The 21,296-nt window shown below is 39.7% G+C and overlaps 1 protein-coding gene and 1 pseudogene across 1 annotated transcript in view; both read left to right on the top strand.

Annotated features, from left to right (window-relative positions):
- The window catches only part of LOC139448771 (E3 SUMO-protein ligase RanBP2-like), a 61,390-nt gene that overhangs the window by 15,990 nt on the left and 24,104 nt on the right, over window positions 1–21,296 (top strand). The gene's annotated exons all lie outside the window — the stretch shown is intronic.
- Window positions 5,629–20,177, top strand: LOC139447054 (E3 SUMO-protein ligase RanBP2-like; annotated as a pseudogene).

Raw genomic sequence — 21,296 nt, 5'->3', positions numbered from 1 at the left:
TTACAAAATAATCGCAATGAATCCTTACAATTAAATAATTCAGTTTTACATATTTTTCAACTTCTAGGACACTTATAACCACTATACAAATTCAAAAAGGAAGATCTTGAAATCTTATCATGCCAATTCTGAAACGATATAGTAGTATAGGTAATGCGGGTTCTGGCTCACTTCCACTTGAGCCAGATTTATATACCTATACCACTACTACAGAGGGATTTTTTTATGTCAAGAGGGCGTCTTTTTCTTCTTTGGCACCACCAATTTCGGCACGCCCTACAATATCTTTTTCCACTAGAGCAATAGGATGTGCACAAAGCATACAACTGTGCCCAACGAATTCCCAATTGAACATTTGTGCCCAAGTACAGTATAGAACAAAAGTGGAAGAAGCGAAATATACAACTATGGAGAGCATAGTATATTTCTCTACAAGCATTTGCTTGCTTTTCCTAGGATCGCATTATCGTTTTTGCATAAAAAATCCCTCTGTTATAGTGGTATAGGTATCTAAATCTGACTCCAGTGGAAGTGAGCCTGAACCCCTATTACCTATACTACTGATATCCTTACATCTTTGCTTGAACATATTAAGATATATATTGAGTAAGCCAGACATGAAAAACCCTTCTTGAACATTAATTTAGGTACTAACATATGAGAGACCCAGTTTATTTTCCCATTATCATCAAAGCGTCTCAGCATCTGGTAAGTCTACACCAATAACCTATGCAACGACATAAGTGACTCCTTGACGACCGTTTGGAAACACCGAGACTAAGGCCTCCCTTAAAGTGAATTTTTTTATTTCTGCACCACACACTAAAATTTGTCATATTTTAGTATCAAATATTGTTTGAAAAGCATGAAAAGGCAAATTTTTAAAACTCCTCAATAGTCTATGAATAGGCATGCTAGCCTTTCTGGGTTGAATAGATAGGGTTTCACAAGCGCTTGACCACACTTATCTCTGAGATAATAAACCTAGATATTTATGATAGGTTACAGTTATCATTTCAACTCCTGAATGCAGCCACTTTCTACACTGCGTAAGTAACCACCGTTTCTAAAAAACTATTATGTTAGACTTATTCAAGAAAGCATTCTTGCAAAAAACAGAAGCAGCCCATTCAGCACACTTTCCTCAAGGTCTCAGAAATTATGAACACCATCGTGCATATTCAACCTGATGCCATTACCTTTGGTTCAGGCAAAGGCATGCCTACCACATCCTCAAACAATATGCAATTACCAAGCCTAAAGTGATGGCATAAAACTGGAAGAAAATACAACTTGGATTTTCCTGTTTAAAGCTGACTGCCTTGTTGATAGTGTGTCTGCCTGGACAGAGAGGAAGGTTAGTGGTCGTGACATACCGGAAGAAGTGAAACTATTGTTCTTGTCACCCTACCTGTCGCTGGGCATTAGTGGGATAAAACAAGGACTGTTTGGTATACTGTGTCAGTCATTATACTATGTGTGAGTGGGGTATCTCAGGTAGTTGGTACTATTGGACTGCCACACACATCACACTCATCACAGATACAACACATGCATGTCCCTATTTAAGTGCAGTAACCTTGAACACATGCACCATTTCACCCCACCACCCCTTTTCTGAAGCTTGTGACGTTAAACCTGCTCCAATATCATGAGCTGCAAGTGCTGTGTGAGTAACAACGTTTGAAGAAGCCACCATTATAATACTTCCGTTTTTAACAATGACCTTGAATCTTGATTTCTGCCAATTACATACTTAATTATTAACTGATGGAAACATGGGTATTAAAGTATTGTTGTAATTTTAGAAAAATGCTTTTTGCCCATTAGATGTGCTATTGAGATATCAAGAAAAAAAGTACCGATGTACCTGTCTGTGGTTTGAAGTACTGGTATTTCAGTAACAAGGAGTCCTACTGATCATTTTACAGGAGAAAGAATTGAAAGAAAACAGCAACTTCAGTTTTATTCAGATTTATTAAGTCCAATGAGAAACGGGCAATAGAAGTATGCGCGTGGGACTCCGTTATGATAATGATGATAATGTAGTCTTCATAAAACATTTTACCCTCAAAAACCCAAATTGGAGAAAGGTCTAGATGTGTCTCTTAGAAAATAACAAAATGACGCTGCATTTGTTTTGTCATCACTGCTCCCATGATGCATGCTGGATTACATGTGCATAGCCATGACCATGGTACACGGCACGAGTCTGTAGTAGGAATGTATATAAGTTCTTTAAACTTGAGTGAGACAGAGGGAAACATTTTTCGTTTTAGGGTGTATTACAGAACTGCCCAAGCTCGGGGGCTTTCATACTAGCAAGTCTACGGTATGATTAATTAAAGGTAGGGGTCGTCTGTAAAAGATAATCGCGACGTAAAAGGATATTAGCTTAGATAAAGAGGTGATTAGGCATACATCTACCATAAGCCCCAGATCACGGTTCCGGCATGCACAACAATGACATGATTGTGTTTACCTGATGGTAGCACGGTCCCGTTTCGTCCATCTGACAGCAGCAACATATAGTCAGTGGACTGATTCTTATTCTCCCAGGTTTCGTCAAGGTAAACGATCTGAAAGCACTGGCTGCCATCAAAATCCCTTCTCCCGTAGTGCAATAATTATTGTAGTCTGCGAAACATTAATACACAAGCCTTATCAGCAGAATGTATCCCCCACATGAAGTAGAATTCTGGAGGAAATTAAAAACCCAATTAATGTTTCAGGGACTACATTAATTATTGCACTACAGGAGAAGGGATTTCGATACACTGCATGTGTCGATGACCGAGCAGCTTCAGGTGGAAATATTCCATCCTGTCTGTGACGTCTAACTATATCCGCATCATTCCTGACTATGGCAGTCAGAGCTTTCAGATCTGGGGCTTATGGTAGATTTTGGCTAGTATTCCAGGCGAAAAAGAAGACTGGCGAGTATCACAAGGAAATGATTGGTGATGCGTTCAAAGACTGGTTGGAACATCAGCTACTGCAGTCTTAAGAACTCCAGTGTCATGTCATGGATAACGCCAGTCATCATTATGTTCGGAAACCAGATATTGTCTTGCCAACCATGTGTACCCTAAAGGATACTAAGCAAGAGTATCCGATATCTTGCAACATCGGCTTCAGACCATCTGAAACGAAAGTTCAACTCCTGGAGAAAATTCGCCTGAATAAGAAACCAGTAGAAGTACAAGACAGATATCCCGGTGGTACAACATGGTCACGTTGCCTTACGCACACCAGTCACATATTGCGAGCTTAACACTTTTGAGCTTATCTGGGCAAGCTGCAAGGTTCGTGGCATATCAAATCATTCAAACGCACACATGTCAAATGGTGACAAAGAAAGAGGCAACACATAAGTGCAAGGAGAGATAAGAGTTTATTATTATATAGCATCGCCACGCTGAGATTGATCGTCACTACCGGAAGGCTAAGGCACACAGGACTGCAAGTTGTAGGTAACGTTGTTTCAGCGTCCTTTGGCATTACCTGAACCCTTGGGAGTCTGCTGGAGAACTCTGGGAAGTGTCTATTGGAGAGGTCTAGAAGTATCTCTGTCTGTGGTCTGGAGGTTTCTCCAAGTGTCTGCCTCTTTTGCCAAATCACCTCGCTTTTTATGCAGAGTTTTGATATTAAACTTTTGACTGCATAAGGATCGTTTCACGGCCACAATGTAGTAAACATATTGTAATTGTCGACTGACTGACCGGTCACCTTTTTGCTTTGACCCATGGCCAGTCCGTACAACGAGGTGAACAGAAAAATAAGACTTGGTCATATCATGATACTCCAAGCCGGTTTGTCAACAAGTTGTCCCGACCAGTTCTTGACACTGGGCAGCGACCTCTGTCAATTCGCAGCAACATACGAGTTATGTAACACTTTGCTAGAATCACATCAGAGGCATTGCAATAGGCCCAAGATCGAGTTCTTGAAATAGAACGTCGTTACCGACAACGTGACGCCGTAGATATCAGCCTTGTTTCACCAGTTATCATACCTTTGGGTGATAGAACAGACTCAGATACGTCTTCAGTTCAGTCAGATGTTGGCTAAATAAATCATCTGTAGAACAACCAATTCTTCTTGATTCAAAAGCCCCCAACCATCCAATACTCGTCCCGTTTCATAGCTTTAACTATTCCATCACTTTTTCAATCATATATAATGCATTACATATCTTAATTGCTATCCACTTCAACGCGTTACTTATTAAAGTACAATAACAGCAATATTTTGAGACCACCCCCAACTCGGGTGACATTTGCAGCGGTGGGAATGCAAGGGCCGGTGTGAGGTCATCACCTCCTGACAAGAGTTAGGCAATTACCTCAGGCTATAGGCCGTTACCTACATGAGCGATAATACGAATATTTTCTAAGTTTATCATCATTGTACCTATAAAATTACCTTTTAGGCTCCTCAGTGTCATTTGGGCACACAACTTGATGATGTCATAATTGACGAACCTTTATTCTGATTGGGATGTGTCTGTGAGTTGTTCTCCATAGATGTAGCTTGGCAGCGTAGCTAAACGCAATCGTTTCCAAAAGTAGAAGAGATATGTCAATCGGTATAGGGAGAACAGGTACGGATAATCAACGTGGAAATTGTAAGAATATCCGTGAAATACTAAACTCCCCCCCCCCCCCCCCCCTTCATAAAATTGACTTGTCCAACATACAGGAATTATTATTTTTTAAAGTTTGTGCTTTATGTTAACATTCTTAATGAGTTATACATATGTTGTTTTTCGTACAATAAGCACTGGCCTCTCAACCTGCATTTCACCAAAAGAAAACCTTCGGAAGCTAAAGAAATGCACAGATATCAAGGGTATCAGCCATCTTGTCTGCCTATGAAGTTGTAATCAAGCAATAATCCTTTATAATTAGTATCCAATTAGCTTGTAACAACTGTGTATCCGTTTAATCCTTATCCTTACTGTACATCTGGCTTCATCGCGCATGTGCTTCATTGCCTTGATTCCAGACATGGGTACAGTGTGTGAAGCCCATTTCTGGTGCCCCCTTCCACTCTGCTTATCAGAACATATCATGCTAGTATATGCCTCTCATCAATTGGTTGTTGTCACTCCAGCTTGATAATGATTGAGAATCTACATCGAAACCGCGCTATCTGCAATAAACCAGAAGTTGTTATTTATAAAATTGTACGTTTTCTTTCTTACTCACAAACTTTCTCACTTGCTCATTATCGTGCATGTAATATCTCTAAGCGTTGTCACAACCTTACATGTCCGACTAATATATTCACTGGGGTCTTGCTGTGCATGGAAATGATTATCTGTATCGATTTCAAACCTAGTTTTGTTCGTATTTACCAGCTGATAAGAGTCCCCAATGTAGGGCAAGTGTTTACAAAAGGCAGAAATGCACTGCACAAGGTAAGGGTTACCGGCATGCGCGTCGTATTGATTTTGACGTCGGTTTCCACCCCACGCAGCACTGAGCTGTGTAACACACTGTGCACATTATTACCTGTCTGGTGATAAGAGGCCCCAATGTAGGTCAAGTGTTAAAATTGCAGTGACTGCGTTGCAGGCTGAGGGACACTAGGTGTTCAGTCTACAGTATTTCTATTTCCCACCTTGAGTTCACCTTCACCAACGAGGAAGAACATGGTGGGGTCTTTCTTTTCCCAGATACTAGAGAAAGTCACAGGATATTTTGTTCGTTCACAAAGGTCAGTTTTAAAAAATGAATTGTTAATGTACTAAAATAGTAATATAACTTTGGACCAATGGCGTTGTTGGCTTTATCTGATGAAGGATAATTGACATGTCGGTCACATGGGCCGAGTTCGAATATATTTGAGTTACCTTTAAGCTATAACAATACTAAGAGTATGATCGTGTGACCCAACATCATTTAGCAGATAAAAATAATGTGTTTTCATACTGAGAAACACATTCGTCTTTTCTGCATTCTGCCTTTGCAAAGTTAATCCCGAACTCTTTGGTGTTAGCGTAAATACTGATTGAAGTGACGTTGTTTGAGTTCATTATTTTGAGTGTGTTCCCGATCAGAATCAGTAATGATAGAGTTTATACCAAGTATTGCACTGTACATGCTCAAACATTGTAGTTTTAGATAAGTATACTTTTCCAGCATATAAGGCAGGAACTGAAAGTGTGTAGCATGATTATGGTTTCCCCTGCACACTCTTATAGAATTGTGCTAAAATTGTCTGTGAGAGATAAAAGTGTGAAATCGTTTGAGATGCAAATATTTTATTACACAATGTACATACATTGTATTTAAACTGATGTCCATAGCACTGGCTCGATCTGTATGATGGCACAGAAACAGTTTGTTGCAGAAACCCTCACTTCAGATAAATCTGAAAAAATACATTGAAGTTGTGAAGAAAAACATGCAGATGTCAATTGTATGAATGCAATTTAATAAGTGTTCTACTTTTAAACACTTCAAACATTGTGCCGAGTTTAGGGACATTTCTAGGTGGCTCAATCCAAACTGACAACTTCTTCAACATTTCAACATGTGTCAGCAATGTCGAGAAAGCTGTCTTCTTTGAATTTATAACCAGACATCATTATAAGAATATCACGTTTCACAATGTTCTTCTAGATCACAATTACCAGCGTGCAATTGCCTTCCACGATTCACTTACAAATAAATAACAGAGAATACCGAGTCTCGATTATCTCAGCTCACTGCAATTACGCTATTGAAGCTTGGGTCCAAAGCACTATATCGTTAAGTTACAATCTAAATAAGTTTCATAAGATCTTATCTTTATCATTATCTCAACTAATATAATATGTAAATAGGCAATGGACAATGGACAAACGAGAGACAGGGGGTAATTAGCACTGATAGGTAATAGCAATAGAATTGTAAATGGAAAAATGAAAGCCAGCTGGATAATTAGCACAGACAATAATCAAAGCAATAAATCCCAAGCACTGAGCAGAAAGGTTCCTTAGTCATGGTTTATGGCTGGCTGGTGTCTCCAGATGGATTTTCTTATTGTAATTTTCTTTGTGGCCAGTTGTTGTCGGTAGACAGAACTTTGGTGCTTTCCAACATGATGTTATGGTTTTGGTTCTTGATGATGTGTTCGGAAATAGCGGATTTCAGTTCTACTCTGTTGACAGAGGTCTGATGCTCTTTGAGTCTGGTCTAGAGGGATCTGAGCGTTTCTTCAATATATTGGTTGCTACAGTTGCAGGAGATCGGGTGTATACATCCTCTGGGAATGGGACGTGCGCTGCAGATGCCTCTGCCATTGGCTCGGAGACTGTTAACTGTTCCATTTTACCATTGCTAAACACCTATCAGCGCCAATTAACTTTCCACCTTTTTTATCTTATTATTTTGTTGGCTTTGTTGTTCTTGCAGGAAAATATATATATTCTCTGCTTCATAGCATTAATTCACCTAATGAAGGAGTAAGTCTATGCTCTGAAACGTTATTTTCCTCACAATAAAGAAGTTGACCTTATTTCCTTACACCTTTATGAGTTCACAGTATCATCTGCTTGTCTATTTTGAGGGGAAGCAGTTGATTTGATCTCGTTTTGCACATTTTTTGTTGGTTTCTTCGTATATTCTATAGGGATTTACCAAGCATACCCAGAACCAGTGATGATAGTTGTATGTGCATTTGCAGCATTTTAAAAATACTATTTATGTATTAATTTAGAACTTGACCTTCAAAGTGACATTGACCAAATGTGCCTCCTCGGTGGTTTACATAATCTTTGATTTTAGGCAAACCTTTAATAATATCCTATATAAAAAAGGTATTTGTAAACGGTTATAGGTATGTGTTGTATAAATCTATTATAAAGGAAATTAACAATGTGAATAGAAATATGCAATTTTGACAAAATAGGGGTGGGATAACTTATTACCAATGTTTTTTCAAAAATCATTAAAGTTATGTGGAATATGAACATTGCCATCTCATCGTAAGTCGTGTCGGCTCGTTTTGAGATATCAAATGGCTTGGTTGATAATACTGATAATTCATAACGGTTCTTTTTCCAATAAATGGAAAATGAAAACTACTTATACTAAAACTACTTTTTACTAATAACTCAATTTGTGAGAGGCTAATATTAAAAACATAATACTAATTCAAGTCTAATATGTTTAAACTATCACGTAAATGATTCAAAGCAAACACTACCTTTTTTTTTGGGGGGGGGGGGGACTTATTTGATTTTCTCTATTTTTACAACAGAAAAGTGCATTTTGACCCTAAAACAGTATCTGCCACCAAAACATTTGACCACGACCACCATTTTCTAGTCTGTTGGATACAATAATAGGAAAACTTAAGTTTGCTTTGTTCTACTGTGGGGAGGGGTATGTCGGCAGTTTGGGGGTCTGGCCACATACTCCTGTCGACTTGTGATGTTATTACTCAATGTGCATGACAGTTGCATGTTTATTAAAAATATGTGTCCTCAACGGGCGAGTAGATGCCGCATTGACATCAGTCATGCTAGCTACTTTAATTGGAGACCCTAAGGGATATCAAAATAGAAATGGCAGCACCTGAGATAGGTTCAAGCCGATTAAATATGAAAACTCATTTGTTTGCAGATACGTCTTAAAAGAAACTACGTCCAGGAATACGACACTGCATCAATGTGGAGTGTGTGAAACTCCCTACACGTTCGGTGGGCCCGATCCATACCTACTTCCTTGTCTACATTCAGTGTGTCAGACATGCCAGGATGCTGACAACACTGATACTATACGGTGTGGCATTTGTCAGGAGGACTTCAAGAGGAATGATGTTGGCGAAACTAAGGATGTTGTAACAACAAAACAGGTGTTGTTGTCAACCACCCAAAACGACGCTGGGGCGGTTTTATGCACCAACAACAACGATGGCATTCAAGCCATGTCTTGGAACACTCTCAAGGAAGGTATTAAGCATGTTTCAGAAAGGCTTAGTCTTGTCAAACATTTGGAAGGCAAAGTTGATGGTCTTGAATTGGATATTGAGTGTAATGCTCAAGATCTTAAAGAAGAGATAAAACATACATTTGGGCATCTAAGGAGTGTTTTAGACCAGAGAGAAAATGAGGTATTACTGGAATTAGAAAAGTGCAAAGAAGCAGAGAAGGCCTCAAATGCGTCTCTTCTGAAGTTACTTCAACATGAAGATTCTACATGTGAAACTTTGCTTCATTTTATCCAGAGCTGTCTTGAACTGTGTTGTCCTACTGAAGTCCTCTCATTGAAGAAGAAAATAGAAGCCAAGATAATTGCAAACAGTGCCACACAATTACCACAACGTATCCGCCAAAAGTCCTCAATCACATTTTCACAAACGGGCCTCCGACCTTTGACAGAATCAATGGCAACGTTTGGAGAGACATGCACTGCTTACTGTAAGTATGGACACCTTTCAATAAAGTACTTGTATATGTTGACAATATCAACGGATACGGATGTATCTGTCCTCAACAGTATATACGATATTTTGTTATATTACATCAAATATAAGTGGGAATAGAATATCAAATGGTCGGTCCCTTAGTATTAACAATACACAGACATTTAAACTACATGTGGCAACATCATGTACAAGCGATTGTATTGTGTCTGTACGGAAAAATGATATTGTGATAATATAAGGACAAACAGAGATTAGGGGCTCGATCCAACATTCTCTGACGTCTTTGCAGACAAATTGTCAAAAAACTCTTGGGTGAAAAGAGTGGGAATAATCAACAATGGCCGTTTTGAGCTCAAGAACCCGTTTTCAAGCACAGATTGCAGGAACTGAGACTGAACAGACTGAGCGGGTCATGTACCAATTCGAGTAGTCCGTCACGAGAATGCATCCTCATAACTGACAAGGCTGTAACACCCTTGTCCCCTTGTCCCTAGCTCATAACGAACAGTGTTTTTCGCATTGCCATGGCTACATAGTTCATAGATTAAAACGGCCTAATTGTCTATCCGTCGACGGATTTGTCCAGCTAAAACTTAGATTATTACCTATGCGACAATAACTGATTATGGTAGGCTAACCGTCAATCTACACGTCTCCTGTAGCATCCACAGAAACACACTTTTCTCCATCAGCCTTGACAGCATCAAACTCCTTTTTGAACTTGTCAGTTATCTCCTTGTTCTTAAACCTGACAGCCAGTTGTTCCACCTTTGCCCTCCTCTTCTGAGAAGTCCTTAGCATACCAAACCCACGACTTCCCATCACCCGGGCTTGAGTTCCAGCTCATGGGTGATGACGTGGTTGCAGCAGACTTTGTAGATTTGTTCTTGTCAGAACTCGGTTGTGGCGAGAGGTTTTATGTTCGTCTCATCCTCACTGAATCTGAGAAGGTAAAGAAACTTCAAGTGTATGATGGCTTCAAACAACACCATAGCTGACATTCATGTATGTCATAAAGAAACTTAATTTATTTATGATAAAGTTTATGAGTGAATGAGTGAGTGAGTGAGTATGATTTTACGCCGCTTTTAGCAATATTCCAGCAATATCACGACGGGGACACCAGAAATGGGCTTCACACAATGTACCCATGTCGGGAATCGAACCCGGGTCTTCGGCGTGACAAGCTAACGCTTTAACTACTAGGCTACCCGACCACCCCGATAAAGTTTATGATATTTGCATACAGGCTGATGATCTGCAGAAGGAGTGAGTCAGTTTGTTGGGTTTAACGCCTCTTTTAACAGTATTCCAATTATATCACAGCGTGTCAGCTAAATGTGGGAGGTAGAAGGAACAAAACATCAAAAGGCATATTGATAACTACTAGTATTTTACAAGAAAAATATATACCTCTTTTTATAATATCAAAACCTTTAGGTGCTGTTTTCACAGCCAAACATTTGTACCTGATTTACTCAGGAAATTATACACTATATTTGACTTCTCTTTGGGATCTTCACTGTTACCTTGATCTTTTGGGGTCACCCACTTCAGGAAAAGGCAGCAGGTCATAACTGATATAAGGACCATGAAAACGCAAGTGCTTAACAAGTTTGTGACTTAAAGTAGGTGTCAATGGCCTAAAACTGATTATATAAACTTAATTGTCTATGCTTGACCTTAACCCACAACATAAACCATATGTGTTTGCAAGTACATTAGACTCGGGGGTACTTGGAAATAACTTGAATTTCCAAAATTGAAAGATATGTTAGTTTCTAGTAATATTTGTTATATAGTTGGATAATAATGAACGAATTTGGAACACATTACAACCGGTAGTGAAGTAGTGAAGTTTGACAGTAGATCTTGTAGTAGTGCGAAGTGGCTGTGAGCCCTATGACTCTTGTTTCTGACGCTTGGTTCTGTGTCCCTTAGACACTCCAGGTGTGGAGTTCCTGTATGTGGAGGAGGCTACAGAGGAACAGAAGGCCAGAGCCAGGAAGTACCAGTTACCCGAGTCCTTCTACCTCTATGAAAACAAACCCCCTTGTCCAGGCTGTATTGGCTGTGAGGACTATGACCCCAGTAAAGTCAGCGTGCCCAGCAAGGTCAAAGCCAAATGTGAGTTTTATTAACAATCTTCACGAGGTTATGTCTAAAAGGACGAAACTATGGTTCTCTAACAAGAATATAAAATAAGTGTAATGGCTAGCTTCTTTTTTTCTGAAATCTCACATTGGTCAATGTAATGTCTTTATTCCAAAGTTTATTTAGGTTCGTTTATCATTACAGCAAAATCTGAGGAGACAAGTTCTGCACCAACAATAGGTTCAGTTCAAGTTTCAAGCAGTGCTGGTAGTAAGTGGTTTTGGTTTATATTATTTACACTTCCATGAAGTAATCAGTCTTGATAGTCGTCTGGAACTTTGTTGAGGTATCAATATAAGTGTATAGCCAGCATTAAAAACACAATATTGTTATTACAACAATATCAACTTTTGAGCACAAACCTAGCCCTCTTTATGAAATATGGAAATATATTATGGGGATTATTTGAATTGTGTCTTTAATGCTGGATCAGTGTATATAGCAAAGCATGATAATTTATGCTTTTGGACTTTTGCATCTTTTCTCAACAGGATTAGAATCTGATAATTACTGATGCTATACACTCGCCCTGTGCAGTTTGCCGGCTGCATGTAGAAAACTACTCGGGTGTTGGTGTAGTGGTTCCCACTGTGGGAACCAGGCCAGTAGGTCTGGTGCTTACACCTATACTACATATTAAATGTGATGTTTCGAAGTTGTGGCACCTGCCTCCACATTTTACTTTTCTAAGATATGCCCCTCCAGGAGTGGCACTGTGTGAGGTTGTTTATTGGATTATGAATTGTCCCAAGTTTTTACGGATTGTTGCTATTTTATTTTGATTAATGTTACATTCAGAAAAAACCCAGCAACATCAAACTAATTTAGTCATGAAATAGACATCAAGGTACGTTTATATAGGAGGAGAAGTAACCTTTGGACTTTTTGTGAAAAAGGAAAAAAACCCACCATTGTTCATTTTTGACCCTACAGTTCTGAAAAACTGATTTCACCCACTGATTTATAAAAGGCACTTTACCCATGAGATGCCCGCTCTACTTCCTTGTTTCTGACACTTGGTTCTGTGTCCTTTAGATACTTCAGGTGTGGAGTTCCTGTATGTGGAGGAGGCTACTGAGGAACAGAAGGCCAGAGCCAGGAAGTACCTGTTGCCCGAGTCCTTCTACCTCTATGAAAACAAACCCCCTTGTCCAGGCTGTATTGGCTGTGAGGACTATGACCCCAGTAAAGTCAGCGTGCCCAGCAAGGTCAAAGCCAAATGTGAGTATTATTAACAGTCTTCATGAGGTTATGTCTAAAAGGACGAAACTATGGTTCTCTAACAAGAATATAAAATAATTGTAATGGCTAGCTTCTTTTTTTCTGAAATCTCACATTGGTCAATGTAATGTCTTTATTCCAAAGTTTATTTAGGTTCGTTTATCATTACAGCAAAATCTGAGGAGACAAGTCCTGCACCAACAATAGCTTCAGTTCAAGTTTCAAGCAGTGCTGGTAGTAAGTGATTTTGGTTTATAGTATTTACACTTCCATGAAGTAATCAGTCTTGATAGTCGTCTGGAGCTTTGTTGAGGTATCAATATAAGTGTCAGAATTAAGCATGCAAGTCAGTGGGTCCTTATCATAACCATCATGTTAATATAAAACTAAATAGAGACCCCAGGGTCCCCGTTTAATTCTAACACTGAATAGCCAACCGTTGTGAAACTGATACAAGATAGGATTTGGGGGCAGTAAGTAATGAGAGTAATTGGATGGTGACAGGGAAGAGCTTCTATGTTACATGCTCCTATTTTATGTTCCTTTAATTCACAAATATCCCTGTGGTGACTACTGGTTGGAATTCCCCAGCAATCTATGCTGGTCATAAGAGGCAACTTTACGGACTGGGTGGTCATATTCTTTGACTTGGTGTTAACTGCATTGATTGTTGCTCACAAAATCAATCACTGGATTGTCATGGTCCAAACACCAAAGGCAATGATGTTTGCATTAATGACTTATTGACCATCAGGTGTTGCAGGCAGTACTGGTGCCAGTGAAGGATTCTGCATGTTCGGTCAGGCTTCAGGCATGTCCTTTTCTACACTAGCTGCACAGGGAGATGCAGTTGGTTATGCTTTCAAGAAAGGCAAGTAGACAGTTACCATCATCAGTCCTAGAATTGTTTGCAGCCTCTTCAACCACAAATGTAATTCCCAGCATTATTCTGCCCTACGTCTGAAGCAAATGTATAAATTTCCCAAATTGGAATTAGGATGCTCTTAATTGATGTCAATATATAGTTACATCTAGATTCTAATGTGATCACTTGGTCAAATGTATTTCACTCATAGCAGGATCAATAACGAGGAAGAGGCTTAATGCTTAGTTCACAGTATTAAATGCAATGTTGATATACAATGTTAAAAAACCTCAAAATTGAAGAAGAATGGTACCTTAAAAACAATATCACAATTTTGAACAAAATAAGTTCTTTCTCCATTTTGCTTGCCAGATGCCCTTTGTTTGGAATCTTAGCGAAGGTTCCCAGGTTATTGAGCATAGCGCTTGGCCTGACATTCTATGTTTTCTCTGGCAGATGAGAACCGACCATTCCAGTGGTCAGGAGCAGGTCAGCAGATCTTTGGGACTTCCCCAGGAGGCAACAGGACCAATGTTGATGATGATGAGGTTGTGCAGAGTGATGACATTGACTTTAAGCCCATCATTGACCTTCCAGAACTAGTTGAAGTCAAAACAGGTGAGTTCAAGGCCAAATTGTACTTTCCTTTTCATATAATGTCTTTTTTTGTGTGAGTTATTGTTTTGTTTTTGGCATAGCTTGTCTGCATATGTGATATAGATGTAAATGTCCTTGCAGGGGAAGAAGGTTGGGAGGTGGTGTACTGCCAGAGATCGAAGCTGTTCCGATTTGTGCGGGATTCCAACCAGTGGAAGGAGAGAGCTGTGGGAGACATGAAGATCCTCAAACAAGATACTGAGTCTGGCATCTCGGGTATTGGCATATTTCATCTAGTTTAGACTCTTACAGGCCACCATCATATTGTTTGAAACAACCAACAGAGAACCTTTTGATATGATAAACATGCTTGGCATAAGCTTGATGAGGGCAGGGTTCCAAGTTTAGTCTACTGTTCCACTGAAACTAGTACTGTAATATTAAACAACAGTAGACTCTTTGAAAATGTGTTGTTCAGTTCTTCTGTCTCAACAATGTTTTTAGATCAATAAAATGATAAAACTTTTATATATGTTTTCCATTTTGTTTTCTGTCCTTGTAGATAAATACCGATTGCTGATGAGGCGAGATCAAGTACACAAAGTAGCATGTAATCATCTGATAGCTGGCAATATGACCCTGTCTCCCATGTCAACGTCAGAGACAGCCTGGTGCTGGACTGCTCAAGACTATGCTGAGAACGAGGCCAAGGTTGAACAATTTGCCCTCAGGTTCAAGGTCAGTCACCACTGAAATAACAGACATGTCTTTGGCAGCATTACTTTTTGAGACGTCAATTTGCATCTATATTTCAGTTAAGAAAGAATTTAAGCTTTTGGGGGTGGAGGGATGATCTATCCTTAGGATTTACCAACAAAATTAATTTGTATGCTGCACAAATTGGATTATATTGTTTGGCTCTTCCGGAAAGTAATGCACGTTTTGAAGTAATGGAAAACAAATCCTGTCTGTGACAAACGTCCTGGGCTCCCGCTAGAATATACTATGATGGGTTTGTATGAAAAGCCCTATAGACAATTATTTCTTGTACATCCATTGTTTTCCATCTCCCGTTATGAAAAAAACTAGGGGATATAACGATCAACATGTCTGTCCATCTGTCATCCATCTGTTTTCCTTTTCTTCAGCTGAATTCCTAAAGTGTTGAATATTTCTTGTCGAAACTTGCTATGCAGGTCAGTCTAGTGGTGTACTGCTGCTGTTTGAAGATTTGGGAGCTTATTTTTTTTTCACGACACTACTCACGAGAGTAGTGCTCATTTCCGGTGCAGAACTCCCAAACCGTTGGATATTTCCAGATGAAACGTGCTTTACAGACCAGTATAGTTGTAAACTGGTGCCTTTTGATAATTTGGGATACTGAAAAATACAGAACAACAATGTTTTTTTTCTTCACAGAACTGAAGGTAACCAATGGCAATGTACCAAAAGTGGGGTATAAGTAGCCAAACTCCATTTCTGAATTGCACCAGAATGGAGAAGATATGTCATCTCCTGGTTCTTGTTTAGGATGGACTGTGTATGTCGTCATCTCATGTGAGTGAGTCTTGTGTTTCAGACAGAGGAGCTGGCCAGACAGTTCAAGAAGAAGTTTGAGGAGGTTCAGGAGCTGGTCAGGGCAACGGAATCTGGTAAGACTTTGTGTTAGGGTGCTACCTCTTACCCACTGAACCAAAGTAATTAAATCTAAACCTTCTGGATGATCATTTTTCATAGCTGTTTAACATTTTCTCAGTCGTATAGAATGGTGTTATTCTTGTTCAACCAAAGATTAATACATATAGTGTATTTGTGTCATTTGATATTCTAAGATTCTTAATAAACCAAACTCACTGTGACCATTTTGCTGCACCCTTGATTAAAACAGTTTATCTGTCACCTGAAGAATTGTCTAAAAGAGGAACTGATGTACTGCTAGTATCCCAAGCCAAGAATACCAACAACTCGGCAATTGTGTCCAAAAGCCAGGACGTCCCTGTGACAGAGGAGAAAGAAGAAGAAGATGACGATTCTGAGGAAGAAAGCATCATGTTTGAGAAGAGAGCTACGTCGACTTATTTTGAGAATGATGAGTGGAAGGTAAGCTATTGACGTTTTTTTATTCATGTGTCGTACAGTATTGCAGTCAGTCAGATCACTTGTCAAAATGGTTTGCTGCTCTAAGATGGCATTAACGACACTGGCACGATGAGATCATGCATTGACGTCCATGAGGAGGAAGTCCAGTCCGATTGCTCCAGCATACAGTCTCACTTACACATCCAAAATATCATCCCTGAAGCGCACACCTGTCATTGTGCTCCGCTGTAGGACATGGAGATCGGTTCTTCCACCTCTACTGATCCTATCCTAAATTATGATTGAGCCTCCTCCATAGCGGTCATGTTTGACTACCTTGGAATCCTAAAATCCTAAGAATTCAGTTGGTGAGTTAACAACGTACAATGTTTCATACTCTTGGACAGGCTGGCCGTCACATCAGACCAAGCCCAGAGCACATGGATGCCAAAATCCGTTCCCTGGCCTACTCCCAAGAGTCCTTGGTCAAGATTGTGCTTGCCCGCAATGAGGAGCTGGTCAAGTCCAACAGTCAGCTTGTGGGGGCCCTGAGAGAGACCAGAGAAGTCATCACACAGCTTAAGGTGAAGCTTACAGTTGTGTTGGGATAATTCCCTCTCATTTGGTGTGGCTCTTTGACTAATTGTTACAGCATATTACATGTTTCAAAAGTTTCGTGTTTATTTGTATGTAATGTCTCACAATGTCTCTCTCACTGTCCACTTAAGAGGGACTTAAGACATAATGCTTTGCTAACAAGTATTATAGGTAAGCAGTATCCTGTGCTTCTTGTGTAGTCAATGCACTATTGATGTAGACTGTTGCTCATGATCTTCACTGCTGGTTTACCTTGGTGAGGCAGGCTAACACCTAGTCAGTCACTCTCTGAACCTTGCAGATATTTACCGGTCAGATGTCTTTGCTAGACTGAAACCCATGGGGATTCCGGGTTAGAAAAGGTCCCCAGCAACCAATGCTGGTTGACTTGGGTGGTCAAATTAGGTGACTCAGTTGTTTGTGTGCATGGATTGTTGCTCACAATATTGGTCACTGGATTGTCTGATTCAGAAGCGATTACTTACAGGTTGCCATTATATAGCTGGAATATTGCTGAGTGTGGCGTAAAAGAACAAACAAACTAGACTGAAATACTTCTCATAATTTTTCTATATCGGCCTCCTATGCGACATGTTTTTCCAGCAAAGAACAATTCACGTTTACAGTCCCAACTTAACTTGAGCCAGAAGTACAACTACTTCAGTCTGTCTACACCTGGACCTAACATGGCCTCAACCCACCATCCACCTTACCCCCCTCCTCAGGGAATGGCTCCTCCTCAGTTTGGTTACCAAATGCCTAGTCCAGCAGGCTTACCTGGCTACAGACCTCCATCTCCTCGTACACGTTGTAGGACCAACCTCATGGGACACACTGGCTTCATGGGCAAGGATGAGTCCAATGTTGTTGGGAATGATGATGATGAGAATCCTTACTTCATTGATGGAGAGTTCTTTAAGGAAGTTAAGCCCACCCTCATGGGCAATACTATGTACCAGACTCACACCTTGAATGGCCATATGGAAACAGGGCAGGCATTGAGGGAAGCTGAACGGTAACATATGCTCCCCAGAACAGACCTCAGAAGCCACAAAGTTAATGTGTTAATGAGTCCAACTTGCAAATCTATTATGTTCAGTCAGTTCACATGTTATTTGCAATTTCTCAGTCCTGACTTGGCACTTCCCTAGTGACATGAAAAACGTTTTAAAATGTAAGCTATTCTTCCGAGAAAGAGTATGATCATTATATACTACTCAAAAATGGTTAAGGAACATCCGATTCTTTCAAATGGCTACAGCTAATCTCTCATGCCATGACAGATTAACTCGATAGTCACATGTAAGAATTGTAAGATTGTGTTCCTTAACTTCTTTTGAGTAGTATATATGTATAATACGTGGATAATAAAAATGAAGTCCATAATTCACGAACTATTTCCGTATTCGATGAAGTGTTTTCATACAGAGTGAATTCTAGTGTACTTTTCCTGGGAGTAGTGATGTTAAATTATTTTAAGTATCTGCCTTACATTATCATGTTTGTGTGTGTTTGTGACGGGTGCCATCGTGAGGGTAGGAGAACGCTTATTTCGCGAACACCTGGTATCATATCTATTAGTGATTCATAAACACATTCCTATAATATAGTGGGAATCGTACAATGGACTCTGCTTTTAGCAAAATTGAGACATGAAGACATTATATTATTTCACGTCGGAATGACGATAAAAATATTAAAATACGGACAGCCTCACAGACTTCGAAACGATGTTCGGATAAATATTTGTTCACATTAATTCTGTCATGTACGTAAAAATGGGTTTCAACATTATTTTCATCAAGCTTACATTCAGGTCGCTGGCTACTTCGGCATTAACACGTGTTTTGTCTCGCAGCTCAAAGCAACAATGTTTCTCTCATGAACATTTTTCTTTCCATCCATGACGAACATCTGTCATAATGTCAATGCCTCAACAATCTTCCTTGGCAGTTGAATTCAACAATGTAATACACACGGCCTCATTCTCGGCGTCGTTCCTTCCAAATACCCACCACGTGATCAGGGTTACAACCTTGGGATAAATTAATACGTTAATTTGCATTTTTAGAAAAGATTTTTTTTTCGTGAATATTATTATTAAAAAATATCCTGTACATGGTATTTTTGGATTGCACTGCATATTTCTTTCATTATTTTCTAAAACTTTTTGTTTTCCCCTTTCTGACCACGCGATTTGGCATGCTAGCCTTTCTGGGTTGAATAGATAGGGTTTCACAAGCGCTTGACCACACTAATCTCTGAGAAAATAATACCTAGATATTTATGATAGGTTACAGTTTTCATTTCAACTCCTGAATACAGTCACTTTCTACACTGCGTAAGTAACCACCGTTTCTAAAAACTATTATGTCAGACTTATTCGAGAAAGCATTTGCAACTTCTTGCAAAAACAGAAGCAGCCCGTTCAGCGCATTTTCCTCAAGGCCTCAGAAATTATGAACACCATCATGCATATTCAACCTGATGCCATTACCTTTGGTTCAGGCAAAGGCATGCGTACTACAACCTCAAACAACATGCAAGTACCAAGGCTCAAGTGATGGCATAAAACTGGAAGAAAATACAACTTTGCTCCAGATGCCTTGGATTTTCCTATTCAAAGCTGACCGTGGATAGAGTGCCTGCCTGGAGAGAGAGGAAGGTCAGTGGTTCGATTCCTGGTCGTGACATACCAGAAGTGAAAAGATTGTTCTTGTAACCTTTCCTGTAGCTCGGCTTTAGTGGGGTAATCAAGGATTGTTTAGTATACTGTGTCAGTCAGTATACTGTGTGTGAGTTGGGTATCTCAGTGAGTTAGTACTATAGAATGGCACACACGCATCATACATGTCGCAGTGCAGTAACCTTGAACACATGTGCACCATTTCCCCCACCTACCTGTTTTAAAGCTAGTGAAGTTAGACCGTAGGTGCGTTCAATAAGCCGTTGGGTGCCGATGCGCTAGCGAGTGTCTCCGAATATTTCCAAGTCAATGAAACGCATGCTGTGCTAGCTTTCTAGCGCCGCCTCGGCGCATACTGAAGAGTAGGGACAAAAATGGGGCATTTGGACAAATGCGGGGCCGTGAACATTACATTTTGACATGGAAGAACTTGTTACAGATACATGCACTCAATGGTAAAGTTTAATGCCTACACATTAGTGATTACATTTATGGGAAGACTTGTAAAACCCAATTGTTTTAGCTGCATTTAGAAACAGGTAAATTCATACATTTTCATAGGTGTTTGTCTTTTCTTAAATAAATCTAAAACATTGTAATTTGTTGGTGTATTGGTTTGTTGTTTTGTTTGTTGACTCCCGTTGAATGACGTCTTCAGCTATGACGTCATTTCTAGTGTCACAATAAGATTGGAATTACGCCAACAATGCCGTCCGGATGACACAAACATAATCCAGAGTGTGTGAACGATATTGCACCAGTACACATACGTTATTTAATAACTCGGTTATTTGTAACCCCCATGGGTAATAAATTATTTTGACGTGATTTATGAGACGTTTTTCCTGCCGTTTTGACAACATCGTGATATGTCTCATCCGATGTATTTAATTTATTCACCTTGATAACTGTCCAGAACATACTGAAATTAAATAAATATGGATTGCTAAGGGAATAAGATATTTTGTCAAGTCATATGATACGCAATCACTGTTCGGTGGGATCCGTGAAGATTGGCGTAGAATAGGTCTTCAGCAACCCTTACTTGCCGTAAAAGACGACTATGCTTGTTGTAAGAGGCGACTAACGGGATCGGGTGGTCAGACTCGCTGACTTGGTTGATGCATGTCACCGTATCCCAATTGCGTGGATCGATGCTCATTATGTCAATCACTGGATTGTCTGGTCCAGACTCGATTATTTACAGACCGCCGTCATTTAGCTTGAATAGTCCTGAGTGCGGCGTTAAACAACAAATAACCTAACCTAACTGTTCGGTGGGAACTTGTGGATAAGAAGATATAACAGATACAAATTAGTTTATCTTTATTATTAACAATAATACTTTACATACACAATGTTTAACAGTTCAACATTACTTAAATCAGTCTGCAACGCCATTTTGAAAACCGCGCCCCTGCCGGCGGAAGTTGACACAGGGTTCGTTAGCACCCGAACGTCCACGGAGAGAGCCGAGAAAGCATCTCAGAAAACTCCTCGGCCTATTGAACGGAGGCCTGCTCCAATGTCTGGTGCCAATGTAGGTATAAGTAACAAGTGCTATGTGTGAGTTGATATGCTGTCCGTTTATTAGTACCAATTGCGTTTAAAGTAGACACCTGAATAAAATACTGCTTCTGCTTTAAATAATGACCTTGAATCTTGATTTCAGCCAAT

This window comes from Haliotis cracherodii, unplaced genomic scaffold (genome assembly GCF_022045235.1).
Source record: "Haliotis cracherodii isolate W230 unplaced genomic scaffold, xgHalCrac1.p SCAF_7, whole genome shotgun sequence".
Classification (NCBI taxonomy): domain Eukaryota; kingdom Metazoa; phylum Mollusca; class Gastropoda; order Lepetellida; family Haliotidae; genus Haliotis; species Haliotis cracherodii.
Note: the sequence above shows the minus strand (reverse complement) of the source record. Positions and strands in the feature narration are given on the sequence as shown.